At 35.9% G+C, this 18,567-nt stretch overlaps 1 pseudogene; it reads left to right on the forward strand.

Annotated features, from left to right (window-relative positions):
- Nucleotides 1-409: 409 nt before the first annotated feature.
- LOC125494699 (SPX domain-containing protein 4-like) lies at nt 410-2,922 on the forward strand (annotated as a pseudogene).
- The last annotated feature ends 15,645 nt before the right edge of the window (nt 2,923-18,567 follow it).

Genomic DNA, 18,567 nt, shown 5'->3' on the forward strand with positions numbered 1-18,567 from the left:
GAGATATATCGTACAAAAAAGACCGTGTGTATATGGACCAAGGTGATTAAAGTATTGTAAATGTTTTGCCACAATATAAATATAAGTACGAATTTTCACCATATACCATCGACAAGGTTTTATTCACCAATATATCGTTGCACTTTTTAGATTTCACTATATATACCTCAATTTCTTCAGTGTTCACCATATATCTTAATGACTAAATACCCTCACGTTATTCTGTCATTAACACCAAATTTCATTACCAAATCCTAATTAACCCCTATTTGAGTCGTTAACCTAATTAACGGCCCCTTTTATCACTCTCCCTCTATAAATGTCTTCCTTCTTTTTTGGCCTTAGGTTTTGTTTCACTGCTAAGTTGTTAGTGTAAATGAGTGAAATAAGGACTAATTAAGGTTAAGTAATGGAATCAGAGGTTAATGATAAAAAAAATTGATGGTCATCAATCATTAAAGACACATGGTGGATTACAAAGAAATTAAGGATATGTGGTGAATTTCGAAAACATCGAGGGTACATGGTGAATACCATACATCTTAGAGTACCTCTTACAAGGCTCCCATTGATACTGGGTATGTGCATTTATATTACAAGTGTTGCCATTGCTTCAAAAATGTCTTGAGCTCTTTCAATTTTCCATGCTTTTATGTTGCGTGTGGAATAATGATGTAGACGACTATTTAGTGAGAGGGCCGGTTATGGGCCTGTGCAAGCTGCCTAATTGCACAGGGCCCCGAAATTTTACGGGCCCCAAAAAAAAAGTAAAAAAAAAAAAATGCTTCATGTTCATCTCTCCCAATTCCCGTCAGATATGCTTTTCAATTTTGTCAACCTTCCATTAATGATTAAACTCCATTCAATTCTCCATATTCTTCTCCTCTAATTGTAATTTCCATAAAAGTTTAGATTTTCTATATTCAATTATTATGCAACTGTTATTTATTTCCTTGCTTTACCCAAAGTTTCCTTTAACACTTTCAATCTTTCCCCTTCCTCTCTCAATCAATTAAGGCAAGAATTACAATCAATTGAAAGTTTAAATTACCAATCTTTTCTATATCAAACGGCTACATTTTTTTAGCTCCTATGTATTTCCACCAGATCTCAATAATTTCTCAAACAACCATTATACGAATAAGAATTTTAGGACGAAAAAAAATCAAATTCATATATAAATAGGACGAAAAAAATCAAATTCATATATAAATACCATTTGATTGATCTGAAATACTCTCCAAGTCTCCAATTCTCTATTATTGCATCACCAGATAATTTACAGAAAATCCCATATTTTTTTTAAAAAATTTGTTTTATAATTAGAGGCAGACTTCACTCTCGCATGTACTTTTTTTGTTCTTGTTCATTAGTGTGTATTTTTTTATTTGATTAAACATGGTGTAAGTTCTTATATAATTAGTTGAGCAAGTTTCTAAATTGGTCACCAATCAAATTTTAGGTATAGTTTGTAGTCTCACCTAATTTATGTCTATAATGCAACTGTCAAAACTATTGTAAATGCATTTAGTTTTTTCATATTTTTAAGATTTTTAAAGATAAGTATTTTTAGGAAGTGTTGATGGATTAGTAGTGAAAGTGTTAGTTATTCTGATTTTTGTTTGTTGTTTTTCGTTTACTAAATCTGAAATAAGAATGGGAATATGAAATGGAAATGCTCTTGTTAGCTACACTTACACATATAGTTTTTCAATATCGATCCATTATTCTGGTTGAAATTTATGGATTAGATAGTTTACCATGAATTTTGACTTGTATCAAATACTTCTGCCAAATATTATCGTAATAAAATAAAATTTTGATTACCGTACATTTATTTGTATTAGAGCTTCATTTTAAAGATTAGAACAGGGCCTCCAAATTGTTTAAGATGGCCCTGCTTAGTGACTATTAGTATAACAAAATGACATTAAAGCTGAGTAGTTCTGTCATGATTTTGCTATTTCTTCTCGACATGTTACTTGATTATGATGATCACGTGTCGATAGTCGCTATATTTGACAAAGTTTAAAATAGGAACTAAAAGAAAGGATCGTAAGGGTAAGGGAGAATAGAAGAGATGGAACTCCTGCATCAGAAAGTGAATTCAGTGAAGAAATGATGGACATCCGCAAGGAATTTGTCACTATACATGGGGAAATGGTGCTTCTGAAAAACTATGGCTCCCTTAACTTTGCAGGTCTAGTCGCTATATGTGTTGCTTTATGTATAAATTACCTAATATGATTCATAAGATGGTTTCCCTGATCATAGGGAGATGCTGCATCCCGAAAGTATAGCTCCCTAAATTTTGCCGGTACAGTTGTTTCGTATCTCCATTATGCTATAGATATTAAGAAAAATGAGTTCATATCCTAACGCTGATGTGCAACCTCTGATTTTGAAATTGATAGGACTTGTCAAGATATTAAAAAAATATGACAAAAGAACAGGAGGATTGCTGCGACTTCCTTTCACACAACTTGCAGCACATCAACCCTTCTTTACCACAGAACCTCTTACCTGATTAGTACGGGAGTGTGAGGCGAATCTCGAGCTCCTTTTTCCATTAGAGGAGGAAGTCACTGAACCAATATCTTGTCCTCGGAATCAAAACCGAACAGATCCTGCATCATCTGATACATCTTCATTAGGGGATGCATCCCATGATATATACCGTAGTACCCTTTCTGCAATCAGAACCATACAAGGCCTCAGGATAAGTTCAACGTATAATCCATTGTCTTTTGCTGTAATATTTAGGGACCAAGATGATGAAGGCAGTGGAGTTGTAATAGCTGAGAACTCTCCTTCCAACAATAACCGTGCACAACCTTCAGATAATGACGAAACTGCTGACCAAGATGATCTCGGTTCAGCAGAACCATGATTGTCAGAAAGCTTGCAGCTTTTGCTAAAAACTTGCGTCTCCTCAGCAGCAAAAATTAAAATCTTGGTGTTGGAATATATGATTCAAACGTTAGTTTCAATATTTTTAGGGAGTCAGTTTTCTAAGTCTAAGTTAGTGGGTAGTTTAGAGAGTTCCATATTTGAAGTAGTTACTAGTTAGTAGCAATAGTTGTTGACTTATTTATAATCATGTTATTTATCGTTATGTTTTAGGGAAATGTTGTGGGGATGATTAGTGGGAGCATGATCTCCACCTTCTTTGTTTTTAGTTGCTACAATTTAGGAAGTAGTATACTGTTTGTAGCCTATTTAATGGGCAAAGCTTTTATTGTTGAAGATATGAGAAAATTGCAGTAGCTTTTGCTTCTTACGCCAAATTACTTCATTAAACTTTCTTCTTTCTTTACTTCAACATGGTATCAGAGCAAATCCGGGTTCGATCGTAAGTCTTTAAAAGTCGTGAGTAGTGTTTAAAAAAAAAAATTTATCGTTGGTCGTGTGAGATTTGAGTGTATAAAAACAGTCAGTTGTTCTAGACATGGCTAACAATGGAGGAAATTCGTCAACCTCTATTCCAATGTTTAAGGGGGTGAATTATCATTTGTGGAGTTTGAAGATGAAGACTTTGTTTAAGTCTCAAGAGTTATGGGATATATTGGAGAAAGGTTATGAAGAACCTAAGGAGGCTCCATCGGAACCTGATCAAAAGTTACGGGACAACCGGAATAGAGATGCAAAGGCTCTTTTTTTCATTCAGTCGGCATTAGAGGATGAAATTATTCCACGTATTTTCGCTGCATCAACCGCCAAGCAAGCGTGGGATATTCTCAAGCAAGAGTTTTTTGGTGACAAAAAGGTGATTGTCGTTAAACTACAAACTTTACATAGTAGTTTTGAGAGTATGTCTATGCAAAGTAACGAGTCTATTCAAAATTTTTTATCTAGAGTCTCAAGAATTGTAAGTCAAATGAGAATTTATGGTGATTCCATCACCAATGAGACTATTGTAAGTAAAGTGTTGAGATGTCTTAACAAAGAGAAGAACTATAAGCGTGTTGTTACCGCAATATTGGAGTCTAAGGACTTGTCAACTTATACATTTGATGAGTTGATGAGTTCCTTGATGGCTCATGAAGAGAGAATGGATAAATCTATAGATGAAAATGTAGAAGAAAAAGCATTTCAAGTTCAAGGAAAAATGGCAGATGAATGGAATAATGAGGGAGGTCGTGGTTATGGTCGTGGTCGAGGTCGAGGTTATGGTCGTGGTGGTGTTGGTCGTGGTCGAGGCCGCGGTCGTGAAGAAAGTAGTGGTCATAGTCAATTCGAAGGACAAAGTTCATCCATGAGTAGCATCCAATGCTACTATTGCAAGAGGTATGGTCACAAAGAAGATAGATGTTGGGATAAGCAGAGGGATGAGCAAGTGAAAGAAAAAACCAACTATGCTCAAAAGGTTAGAGAAGAAGAGACGCTCTTCTAAACTCGTGTGTCGCGGTTGTGTCATGAAAGTCGTGGTTGAGTTCAAGTTGAAGTCCGTCGTCGTGTGGTCGTGTTCGTGGTAGCTATTTATGGCAATGGTTGAACTTGTGGCGTGGGAGTTTGAATCAAAGGGGAGTATTGGAATATATGATTCAAACGTTAGTTTCAATATTTTTAGGGAGTCAGTTTTCTAAGTCTAAGTTAGTGGGTAGTTTAGAGAGTTCCATATTTGAAGTAGTTCCTAGTTAGTAGCAATAGTTGTAGACTTATTTATAATCATGTTATTTATTGTTATATTTTAGGGAAACGTTGTGGGGATGATTAGTGGGAGCATGATCTCCACCTTCTTTGTTTTTAGTTGCTACAATTTAGGAAGTAGTATACTGTTTGTAGCCTATTTAATGGGCAAAGCTTTTATTGTTGAAGATATGAGAAAATTGCAGTAGCTTTTGCTTCTTACGCCAAATTACTTCATTAAACTTTCTTCTTTCTTTACTTCAACACTGGGTACGAAAAAGGTTACTCACAAAACCATTCTCCATAAGAAAAAAAGGTATATTGACATTTTTGACGTTTTGTTTTAGTAAACTAAGGTATTGCCAGTTTGAGCAAGAATGTCATTATACCTATTTGTTCCGTGGAGAACTGTTAGCTAAATAGCCATACTCTTTGGGTAAAGGTTTGAATGCAGAACTGGTTTTGTATTTTTTGAGTTTAACCGCGCCACATCACAATTCTTACATAGTAAGCTAATAGTGAGGAAGCACCGAAAGTGCTTCCACGGAGTAGCGGTTGTTTAACTTTGTTCTCAGCGGGAACACGACGATGTGTTAATTGTATGTTCTGCTGAGTCTAAATTAATAGTTTGTTTATTGTTACATAAACGGTTTAAAAATAATATATCATCACAACAGGGATTGTGCAACTATGATTGTTTTGACAGTTATGTGTATTGTTGTTACAATTTGCTCGATTGCTCTTTTCAAGCTGTGAGGTGTACTTGTCATAAATTATCGCACGATTTTAGAGTGAGTAATATCCCAGGATTTTTTTTTGTTTTTGTGTAATTTTGGAAAAAACTGTGAGTATTCTAGAAATTGGAAAATTTAGATAATTAGATAATTGGGTGCTTAGAGAGAACATTCTCTCATCTAAGAGTACATACGAATAACTACTGAAAATCTAATAGTAGCAGGTTCATCATTGAAGATAAGTATAGGACACGTGCAAATTAGCAACAATAGTCCCGTTCATAAAATTCGTGTAATTCCCATTCCAAAGAAAAACATGGAATATGAGCCGAAAGTAAATGTAATTTGGAAGCTTCTATGTTAAACAACAACTTGGATTGTCCACGACCTTCCTCAATAAAATTAAAATGGCCATTCCATTGAATCTTGAAGTTAAGGCATCTTCCTAAAGTTTAACTTGTTTTTAGGGCAAATATTTAAAACAGTGTCCCGGTTGAGATATTCTCACCAAGCGCTACATCATCTACACACCATTATGTCATCTTTGTAATCAAAGGCCCGTGATCAGGCTTGTGTTTTGGCTCGCCAATTTGCCTGCTAATGAGAAACGTATTATAAAGATCCTCAAACCTCTCAAGAAGAAGAAGGTTAGCTTTTGATTTGTGTTTCGTCTTGCATATATATTATTGATGGATGATTTTCTGTAGTAACGCAATGAATTCTGATTCTATTTGGATACGGGGATTAGGGTGTAGGTCTTGAATGGAAAACACAGTCTGTTTTTTTAATTTATTATTTTCGAATGCGAGTTGAAGAATGATGATAAGACTTTTAGAAGTGATGCACCCAACATGCTTGCAAACATTTACTCATAGAAGTGGTACTAAGAAATGAATCTTTTAGTCAAGAGACTGAATGAATTTCTGCTCTATGCAGTATGTTAGTCAGAACCCTGTAAGCTTGCGTGTTTCTAAGCGTTGGACTGTATTTATTCCACTTAAGGTTGTTCTTTAATTCTTATTGATATATCTCAATCAAGTAATTTCAAACCCCAGCAATGGGGATTAGTGCTTATGTCCTACATTACTTTTGTCAGTATTGATTCTTTAATTCTTATTGATATATCAGTCTGCCTATGTCCTACATTACTTTCTGGCCTATGCACACGTTTAACTGTGGAGATACACATACCATTTCTCTCATTTTCTGCTTCTTGCAAATGATAATTGTAGAGAGAGAAATTAAAGCTGCAAAGTTCGTTACCCAACTGAATGTAGAAGAGCAAGTTTTCTTACTTTTTGTCAGTATTGTTGTGGCAATACCTATGGGCTACAACTACAAAGGCTACAACATACTTCAAATCTCATCAATTCATATCTTCAAATTTCATCTGTCATTTCTTACTCAAAGAAAATTTAACGTTCATATGCTTTGAATTAGGTTTCTAATGTTTACCAGTTCATAAATATTTTAGTTTTAACGGCTAATTTTTTTTTTTCATCTTTCATTTATGCGCCAAAACATCATTAGTGTTTTCCGCACAATTCGTATCCGCATCTTTCTGTATTATTTCAATCTCCTTAAGTTTCAAGTATCAAAGTTATCACTTCCTAAATCTCTCAATATTTTTATCAGCTCTACATAAGGGGGAAAAACTAACACTTTGATCTTAAAATAATTACTACTACAAAATTATTTGTGCTTTTGGGGAAGATTTTTCCGAGATCATTCAAGTAACCTTTGTAGTTGTGATCCCCGCATTTCCCAATTCTATTCCTAAGATATTGGTTGTAAGATCTAACTCAATTTTATTTCAATCATTTTTAGTTTATTAATATTAATCATTTTTTTATTTACAATTATATTATTAGTACTTTATCAGCTATTTTTTTATATTATTGCTAATTGATTCCTTTTATATTAATTATTAGTTGTTATCTTTGTTAATTATAGTTAATTATAACGTGTTGTCGGTTCTAAATCTCTTAGAATTAGTTATATTAATTGTAGCTTGTTATTTTTGTTAATTTTAATTAGTTGATTATTAGTTCTTGTCAATTTCTTGAAACAGTGGCATCAAAACCAAATACCTCCTCCAAAAAAGTAAAAAATATAGCTACTTCTAGTGACCAACCTAATCCAAATGTGTCTATGCCCATCTCAAAATATGGGATTCCATCATTATAGCTAAATGAACCAACTGTTTTATGCAGTCGGTGTAAATCCCCCTATGGGATTCAACTAAACCCATACCAACCCTATTATGGTTCTGGCACACCAGATGATCCTAGTTCTTACCACTCCACCGAAACTTTACCTCAATTTTCATCAACAATGGCTAGCATGAAATCCGAATCTAGTGAACACTTAGTACATAGGCCTTCCCCCGAAATTCCAAGCCCTTTCCAAAGCCTCAGCCTAGACACCTCGCTAAAACTATCAGGCCCGTAGACACATTGTTTGCAAGGCTGTTCCTGAATATTATTGGGTCCAGGATAATGTATAAAAACAGGGCCCCTAACGCATAAGAGATTTAATAAAATATGCACATTTATAAGATAACAACTAATTATTTACCAGTAACTGTTTCTTCAGAAAAAAAAGAACTTTGTTATTTTTATATGATTAATATATATCCAATATTTCCTCTGTCCTATAAAGACCAGAACACTTGTTGGGTCATGTAATTTAAGGTTATAAGGTGAGTGTAGTTCTCATAAAAAAAAATAGGTGTGCTAGGAGTTGGTGGGTATCTTTAATTAAAAAATAAGGAAATCGTATAATAATAGTGGGACCATACAAACATAAAACGTTCTAACTAAAATGGAAAAAACAAATATAAAAGTCATCAAACTATTATGAGACGGATGCAGTAGTCCTTAATAAACAATAAACTAACAACTTGACGAATAAAATCAGAATATCAAAATATTGAATACAGTTTATCACCCAAAGCCTTAGATGAATATTAGAAATATAATAAAATGACATTATTATTTAATAATTTACAATTTTAAGGTATATATAAGATATATAATCATACTCTTTTAATTTTAAAAAATGAAATATTATGGTTGTTGAAAGGAAAATCAAGAAGCATGACAGAGTTGTTGTACAACTACAAATGTGGGTAAAGTGACCACTAGTAAGAGACCACTTTAATCCAATAGATGGTTATTTAATAAAAAAAACCATACTTTTTATTTTAATATTATTTTTATGTAGTTACTATGCATACTTGTATAACTTTGGGCTAGCAAATTTCACTTTATTTCAGTGTGATAATAGAATTGTAAGAATTACTATTTTTAAACTTAAAGATTTGTATGAATTGTGGCACTCTGAATAGTTTTTTTGGTTCCATTTTTACCAATAATAATTACGCAAATAAGAAAGCATATATGAAGCGGGAAAATATGTAAATTTACCGGGGTTAAAAAGCCGATGTGAATAGATGTTATAATATTGCTGAGCAAACTGACCACCTTACTAAGTGGTCTTTTTTGTGGACCTAACGAGACCACTTATTTGACTATGTGGTTTCTTGGTAGAATAAAAGATATCATCTTATTTAAATAAGTGGTTTCTTTTTCTTCTCTCATAGTTTTTCGATCCCGCACCTAAGTGGTCACTTATCTTTAATAGTGGTCCCTTTCTGTTATTTAACAAACCACCTCTAAAAAGTGGTGTCTTATTCAAAGATACGAGTGAGCTAGAGACCACCTCTTAAGTGTTTTTAGATGGTCTCTTCAAGGCTTTTTTGTAGTAGTGAAAGAAAAAGTAAGAAAGGAGAACATTTAAGAAACAAGAAGATCTCGTCAAAAAAAAAAAAAAAGAAAAGAAAAAAGAAACAAGGAGAAAAGGCATGCGAGATTCGAACCCCGGATATGCATTTCAACATTATGTCGCACAAAACTCCTAAAAAAATGTCAAAACCCTAAAACAACCAATAATATCTGTGCATCCCCCCCCCTAAACTCATCTCGCAAAAAACAAACTCTACCAAACCTAGAGCCTAAAATGACTGATTTTTTTAGATAAGATTCCTAGTTGGGTTAAATTTGTGTGTTATATTTCATTGAGTTTATTGAGTTCAATCCTCGACAATCTAGCGATAGTAGAGTATTCCAATATCCACATTCCCTTATTACATTGACCGCTATAAATTTTTTTAAATTGCTTAATTCTACTATTGAGAAACGCCAAATTCACAAACTTTCCATTTTTTTGCCCCTCTATAATCTTTTTCAAGTTCTATATGAAATTCAAAGCTTATTGGGAAGATTATCCTGTTACGCTTACTTACGAAATATATATTGTCAAGAAGTGTTATAGGAGAGGGTATAGTAGTTTAGAATCAGTTAGTCTCTCCTTTATTGAAGGAAGTTTGTTAGTTTAGTTAAGAAAGTCGTTAAATTGTGTTATGATGGTTTTGGCGGGAAAATCTATTAAAGCTATTGAGCAAGTGATTTTCTATAGATACTCATTGTAGAATCTTTGTAAAAATTAGTTAATGAAATAATAATCTCATTCCTCTTTCTCATCTATCTATTTCTATCTTCTTATTCTCTTTCTCTACTGTACTGAGTTTTGGAGGTTGCCTCTATTGATGACTAATATACCTTGGAGGTTGCCTCCATTTATATTGAGTGTTATAAATAACAGTAGCTAATTAAGCTTATTGTTACATTGGCATCAGAGAAAAATTCACTTTTCCTCCACCATTTTTACTCTTTTAAATAAGAACACTTCTTTTCATGAGTATAAGGTGTTTGTTGAAATTCCTGAATAAGAAGAAAAGTTCTTGAAATTTCAATCTGGCGCCTGCAGTAACCAGAAGGGTTCAAGATTCTAAATTGCTTAATTCTACTATTGAGAAACGCCAAATTCACAAGCTTTCCATTTTTTTGCCCCTCTATGATCTTTTTCAAGTTCTATATGGAATTCAAAGCTCTCTAGGAAGATTATCCGGTTATGCTTAGTTACGAAATATATATTGTCAAGAAGTGTAATAGGAGAGGGTATAGTAGTTTAGAATAAGTTAGTCTCTCCTTTATTGAAGGAAGTTTGTTAGTTTAATTAAGAAGGTCGTTAAATTGTGTTATGATGGTTTTGGCGGGAAAATCTGTTAAAGCTATTGAGCAACTGATTTTCTATAAATACTCATTGTACAATCTTTGTAGAAACTAGTTAATAATGAAATAATAATCTCATTCCTCTTTCTCATCTATCTATTTCTATTTTCTTATTCTCTTTCTCTACTATACTGAGTTTTGGAGGTTGCCTCTATTGTTGACTAAAATACCTCGGAGGTTGCCTCCATTTATATTGAGTGTTATAAATAACAATAGCTAATTAAGCTTATTGTTACATTGGCATCAGAGCCAAATTCACTTTTCCTCCACCATTTTTAGTCTTTTTAATAAGAACACTTCTTTTCATGAGTATAAGGTGTTTGTTGAAATTCCTGAATAAGAAGAAAAGTTATTGAAATTTCAATCTGGCGCCTGCAGTAACCAGAAGGGTTCAAGATATGGAAGAACAAATCAATCTCATCAATCAGATTTGGGAAAATCAGCGAGAGCATAACAAAAAATGGGAGAAAAGTTTACAAAATACTATGCAAGAATCTTTTCAGAAGATGATGCAAGAAGCTATGATGAAGATTTCTCAATCATTTGAAGAATGAAGTGGAAATGTTGATAAATCAAGGGGTTGGAGTCTCATCCTAGAAGGGAAAATTCTCCCAGATCGGATTCTTCTCCTAGAAGACAATAAGAGAACAATTTTAATAATAACAAGAGTTTCAGGTATGTTCCTAATTAAGATAGGTAGATCTCTAAGGGTCGTAACCGAAATCTTGGGAATCATTCAAGCGTTTGCTGTTTGACCTGTACACATAAATCGGTTCAAATTGGCACACCTATGAGTATAAGGTTGGGTGGTTTTGACTTCTATGGTGAAAAAACTGCATAAGTAATTATGTAGGTCAGAAAAGCATAGAGAAAAGCAGAGAGAGAAGCTCACGTTATATATGATGGTGATAAATCTCCATAAACTCCATTTTATGATGCACCACAAAAATTTGCTACTGATGTAGAATCTCCAAGTGCGCTTTCGGAGGGTTTAAGGTGTAGGGGTGGTTGAGTGGTTGTTTAGAGGAATATTTACTAACTTATTAAGAGAATTAGTTTTATGTGAGTAATCAATATGAAAGTAGAGAGAAGGAGAAGCTAGGTAAACGTAACAAATAGGGGCTCAGCTCTTTGGTAGAATCATCCAGAAATTTAGTAAAGAGAAGTTTGTATTAGGAGAGTCCTTACCTCTCAAAAGTAAGGATTGCATTAGGAAGGTTAGTATGATCTTACCTTATTATTGACTTTTTTTTTCGTTATGGTATTGCATTGCGTCCCAGCTACTTAGTATTGTACTTTGTTTTTGTTACGAGCCTATAGTCAACTCATATAATATCTTAATAAAGTCCCTTTCCAATTGAGAAGAAATCAAAAGAACTTATTTCATAAAGATTTTGCGCCACAAGGAAATACGATTCACTCTGTAGTATTGAACTAATAATTATCGCAGTCCTTGAGATTGCTCGCTTTACAAGCATCATGCTTGATGCCCACAAGTTCTCACCAAACGCTACATCATCCACACACCATTATGTCATCTTTGTAACTAAAGGCCCATGATCAGGCTCATGTTTTTGGCCTGTCAATCCGCCTACCTTAATTGATTCTGGCCTGTCAGTTCGCCTAGGCCCTACCTTACTTTGTGGCCCATGCACATGTTTACTATTGGGAAGGAGACACACACACACACCACTTAATGCGAGTTTAATGCTAGACAATTTGGCGATCGTAGAGTATTCAAATATACAAATCCTTATAGCATGAACATTAGCTAATTTCTTTAAATTGCCAACTGAACACCCAATTCACCAACTCTCCCCATTTTTTTCCCCCTTTATCAACTTTTATAAGTTGCATTTGGAATTCAAAGCAAAGACAAGTGGGAGGATTATCCTGTTACGCTTAGTTACGAAATCTATTTTGTCAAAAATATAGGTAGATCTCTACGGGTTGTAACTGGAATAATGTGAATCATGACTTCAAGCTATTGCTATTTAACCTATACTCCTAAATCGCTTCAGATTGGCATACCTTTATGTATATCGGTGGGTATATTGGCTACTTGGTCACAATTGTGAATAAGTAAGTGGTAAGGCTAAAGAGAAAACAAATTGAAAATCTGAGGAAGAAGTTGTTATATATTGTGTATAAAAAAACAAAAAAAAAAGAAAATTATTCGCGGTCTGGACCGTTAATCAAAACTTCAAAAAATTAGGACTAAACAACTATTTATTTTTTCGGTATGGACCGAAAAATCAAACATTCAAAAAATTTGGACTTAATTAGGGTCCATAATACGTATGTTCGCCCTTAGCGGTCCAAAATCTCATAAATGGGGCTGGTAGGGGATGAGGATGTGGCTGTGAAAGTTCTTGGCAAAAGAAATTACGGGATATAGGTGTGCGTTGAACAACTTCATATATCAGGAGAGCATTTGGGTTCTTATGCTTCCTGTTGAAGGGGATTGGATTATGGGATTCTCCATTTTAAAACTGTCAATTACTGATGAACACCAAATTTACCAACTCTCCATTTTTTTTTCCTATTTAACAACTTTTTCAAGTTGGATATGGAATTCAAAGCATAGACACGTGGGAGGATTATCCTGTTACACTTAGTTACAAAATCTATTTTGTCAAAAAGATAGGTAGATCTCTATGGGTGATAACTAGAATCATGGGAATCATGGCTTCAAGCTATTGCAATTTAACCTATACTCCTAAATCGGTTCAGATTGCCATACCTCTGTGTATATCGTTGGGTATTTTTGGTGCTTTGGTGACAATTATGGAAGTCATTAAGTGGGTAAGGTTAAAAAGAAAACAGAGAGAAAAGATGTGTAAGAAGTTGTCAGAGATGGTGGTGATCGATCTCCAGAAAGTCCATTTTATGATGCATCACAAATATTTACTGATGACATAAAGAATTTGAGTGCAGGTGGGTTAAGGAATAGGGATGGTTGAGTGATTGTTTAGAGAAATAGTTACTGAACTATTAATAGAATTAGTTTTATGTTATGTAAGTAATTAGTATGGAAGTAGGTCGAAGGATAAGCTAGGAAAACCTAATAAATAGGAGCGCAACTCTTTGGCTAAATCATCCAGAAATTTAGTAAAGAGAATTTTGTATTAGCAGAGTCCTTACCTATTGTTATGGCTGAGTTTTTGCAGGGTGACATTGACATGATGACATGATGACGTGACGACAATGACGTAAGGACATGACGAAGAGACACTAGGATAAAACCAGTTGAGAAGCATGAACGGATTTTTCAAAAGAGGAAGGAGTTCAATAAGGCATCAAATCAGCCATGAGAGCCGCTGGTGAGAGTAAATTGCACGAAGAAAAAAAGGGATTGCGACGTTGGAGTTTAATTAGAAAGATCTCCCATAATTAAGGTACCGTTACCATTGTAATAGTCTTAGAATTTATTAGTGTATTCGTTGGAAAAGAGCCAAGGAAAAGAAAAGGGCATACAAAGAAAAACAAGCATCATTAGATAGGACTACAGAACACTTTCTGTACTAAGAGAAAAGAACAACATAATCTGTAACGATTGTCCCTAGCCTATAGCGACAGTCAGTGATAGTAGATTGGTGAATCTACATTCACCCGCGTTTTTTACCCATCTTCATTGGGGTTTTCTGCGTCACCATCTTTGTGTGTTCATCCCCTTTGATCCCGATTGCATTGTCTTACACATAATCTGGTTGAATCGTCCCAAACTTTAATTCCGTCGTGAGAGACAAATTTCAGCGTAAACAATTTGGCGCCCACAGTGGGGCATAACCAGACCAACTACTATTCAAAATCCGTCAAATGGGAGAAACACCAAATCTCGATGAAATGTAGAGGCAATATGATTAAATGAGAGCAGAGATGCTCGAAATGAAGCAAGCTAATGAGCGGTTAGCTACCGTCTTTACGATGTCGCAGGAAAGGATTTAAAAATTGCAAGAAGAGTTAGCATCGTCCAAAGCTTCGAAGGTCCGACGTCGCACTAATCTAAACGACATCTCCTATATGAGGGACTTCTCTGAGACAGACGATGACGAGCCTGAAAATGGCGAAGAGCCCGAGGGCGAAGAGCCCTTGAATAATAAAGAGAACGACCAGGGAGAAGGAGAAGCAAATCTTATGGCAAAGCGCATGATCCAGATCAAAAAGAAGAATAGGCGCTTAATGAAGCTCATGTCCCAGCTCCCCGGGGCTCCAACGCCAAGCATTGTGGAGCATCCTGATGGCTGATAAGGCTCTATTTTATAGATGTTTTCTGCCTGATATATTACTTTTTAGTATTAGTTTAAAGACTTATGATATGTTTTCTTCTCATATTTTGACATTTTAAGAGTTACGTTACTTAAGTAAGAAAGTTATAATAAAATATGAAAAATACGCAAAATAAATTATTTGCTTGATTCTCGTACTTTTTATACATGCTATTTAGCTTATTTGATATATGTAATAGTGGTATGTGTTAATATGCAAATACTTTATTTTAGAGTTCATCTATTTATTTTAAAACTCCTTTATTATTTTGTAGGTAATATTTGCAAAAAGAAAAGAAAAAAAAAATTTAGGGAGTGCTTCTACCGAAGCCACAAAGGAAACCCCAAGAAGACCAAAGGAAAAAGATAGGAAGGAAAAAGGGTGCTGGGCTGAAGAGAAGACGCAGCATTGGAAGCAGCAGCAACAAAACAGATGAAACCAACCAAGAAATCGGGCGGCAAAAATCAAGAAGCTGAATTAATCAAATCTTATAAGATAGAATCTTATCTTTTAGATTCTTATCTTTGGAGATGTTGAACGAGATTTGCGGAACGATTTTGATGAAAAAAAAAGACGACGAACAAACAGCAGACAACAGACGACGGAGGAAGAAAACCAGAAGCAGCAACGTAGAGAGACGAGGTCAGACGCGAGATGCCAGCGCGGGAGCAAAGGCGTTTTATCTGATTCTTCAATCTGAATCTGGAGTTTCTTTCTCTCTTCTCTTAGTTTATGTTATTGAATTCTGTTAATTACTATGTTTAATTTCAGATTTTTAGTTTCAATTGGTTTTTTTGATTTGTTTTTTATGTCTAGCTAAATTTCCATGTTCTAGGACTAGATGTAGTCTTTTAATTTTCTGTCAATGAATTGAATTGTTGTTGGGTTAGTTTAATTTAAATTGCAATTTGATAATCTTGAGTTCAATTGCTTACTTTTGATAAGGGCCCTATCAATTGTATGTTTAAGGTACTGGATTATTAGCGGAAGTGAAAGTTCAATATTAGTTCGTGGGATTATTAAACGCTAAGAAGTATAATTTTAGGAATAGTTATACTCTTAGGGTGGTCTTTTATATGAATTCTTATTCTTAATGAGTTTGTTCTAAATTTTATGACCACGGAAGTAGGCATAAGATTAGTATTCAAATATACGTTTTCCGCCTTGGAAGAGGGGTTAATATACATTAGGAATTCGACCATTGCGATCTAATTATTTTACCCTGCAATTAGTTTAATTTCATTGTAGAAATTAATTGGCGAAATCTAAGTCCTAGAACCATTTCTTATACTTGATTTATACCTATTGTTTATTTTATTAAGTCTAGTTTATCACCACCAATCACTATTTCCTGATTGTCTAGATAATATTAGTATCTCTTAATTTGGTAGTTGATTATACCTCCTTGTGGGAAACGATATCTTGCTTACCCTATATTTATTTTAATTGACCCGTATACTTGCGGTATTTTAAGGTACATTTAGGACCGACCAATGGCTATGCAGAGTCTCCGTTCATGGAAAGGATCGCGAGGGCCGTGCTCCCCAAAAAGCTCAATCTGCCTACCCTCGCTGCTAATTATGATGGTTCAATAGATCCAGGCGAGCATGTCGCCCAGTACAAGTAGTGGATGTAGCAAGCGTCAATTCCTTGGCATCTGGTAGAAGCTTGTATGTGCAAGTCTTTTGAAGCCACGCTCACTGGTCCTGCCCTCAAATGGCTCATACCTCTCAAGCCAGGAAGCATCAGCAATTTTTCCACTCTTGTCAACAAGTTCTATGAAAAGTTTGAAGGCAGTCATAACCTAGAAAAGCAGACGAGTGACCTATATGGCGTCGTCCAAGGGCCTAAAGAATATGTTCGCGATTATTATAATCGATGTAATGAAGAAATGATTAAAGATCTTGATACCAAGACTGCTATTGAATGTTTCACGAAAGGACTAATTATGCGATCAAATCTCTACAATCGTCTGACGAAGTACCCATGTCAAACGTTCGAGGAAGTCAAATCACGAGAATTAGCACAGATGAGGTGGAAGAAGACGATGCCATCCTCAATACCATATCAACGCGTCGTGCACCGGAAAATCCCAACGACCGGAAGGCTTTCGTCCCCCAAAAGAATAATTGGCGAAACCATACCTAAAGTCGCTCAAATCAGGTAAACAATGTTACTAACGTAGTCGATAGTGCAGGTAACGACGCAAGGACGGAGTCACCAGTCTTCCCAGATATTGACTCTTACGGATTCTCCATCGACGTCGGAGGCGTCGTGAATGCCTTGACCAAAATCGGAGCACCCGTTCGTTGGCCAAGAATGAGTGATCGACCGGAGACGCAAAAAGATCAGACGAAGTGGTGTCAGTTCCATCATGATCATGGTCATAAGACGGAGGAATGCATTGCATTACGACGCGAGGTCGCGTTCATATTCAATAAGGGGCACCTCAAAGATCTCCTAAGCGACAAAGGCAAAGCGCCCTTCGAAAGGAATCCTGCGCAGTCCGTCTCGCCAGCGTCGCCAACGCAAGTGAAGGTAATTAACGTTATTTTTGGTAGATCTGATGTATGTGGACTAAAGTACTCTGTAGCCAAAAGGCTAGCAAGAGAGGGCACCCCCTCGTCCGCCGTTTTTAAGTCTTGCAGGTCAGCAGAAGAACGCAAGCTGGAAGCGATGGCAATCACCTTCGATGACGACGACGTCTGCGTCGTGGAGCACCACGATGGATTAGTCATATCCTTGACTGTCAGTAATTGCCTGTTGAAGCGAGTATTGGTCGATGGGGCAGCTCAGCTAATATCATATTCAAAAGCGCCCTCGAAGGTATGGGATTGTGTGATGAAGATATTACTAAAAAATCTACCGTCTTAGTTGGTTTCAGCGGAGAGGCTCAACACACTGTCGGAGAGATCACGTTGCCAACGTTAGCTAAAGGCGTCAACCTGCCGACCAGATTCAACGTCATGGATTGCCCGTCAGCATACAACATCATCCTTGGCACCCCATGGATACATAAGATGAAGGCCGTCCCGTCGACTTATCATCAGACGCTGAAATTCCCAACCAAGTGGGGGTTCTAAGAAATAAAGGGCGAGCAGAAATCCGCAAGAGAATGCTACAGCTCGTCGCTCAAGCCGCCAAAGGCAGCCATCAATTAAAGGATGGATCAGCGCCCGACGCGCCCAGCGAACAGGACACGGATGAAGTGATGCTCGATCCATCGATCCCCGATCGTGTCATTCAAATCGGAGCGACGCTGTCGCAAGAAATATGAGGTCAGTTAATCGATTTTTTAAAGGCTAATCAAGATTATTTTGCTTGGTCCCATGAGGATATGACAGGAATCAGTCCCGACGTCATAACACATAAAATCAACGTGGATCCCGAGCACAAGCCAGTAAAGCAAAAAAGACGCAAATTTGCGCCTGAAAGGAATCAAATCATCAATGACGAGGTTCAGAAGCTGATCGACATTGGGAAAATCTGCAAGGTAAAATACCCAGATTGGCTAGCCAATGTCGTGGTCGTGAGCAAGAAGAACGAAAAGTGGAGAGTCTGCATAGACTTCACAGACTTGAATAAAGCGTGTCCCAAGGATCCGTTCCCTCTTCCTCATATAGACGCGATGGTCAACACGACGGCAGGCCACGAGCTCATGACATTCATGGACGCATATTCTGGGTACAACCAAATACTGATGCACTCGGACGATCAGGAAAAGACTGCATTCGTCACTAACAAAGGTATATATTGTTATAAGGTTATGCCTTTTGGTTTGAAAAACGCAAGTGCCACTT

This window comes from Beta vulgaris, chromosome 2 (genome assembly GCF_026745355.1).
Source record: "Beta vulgaris subsp. vulgaris cultivar EL10 chromosome 2, EL10.2, whole genome shotgun sequence".
NCBI lineage: Eukaryota > Viridiplantae > Streptophyta > Magnoliopsida > Caryophyllales > Amaranthaceae > Beta > Beta vulgaris.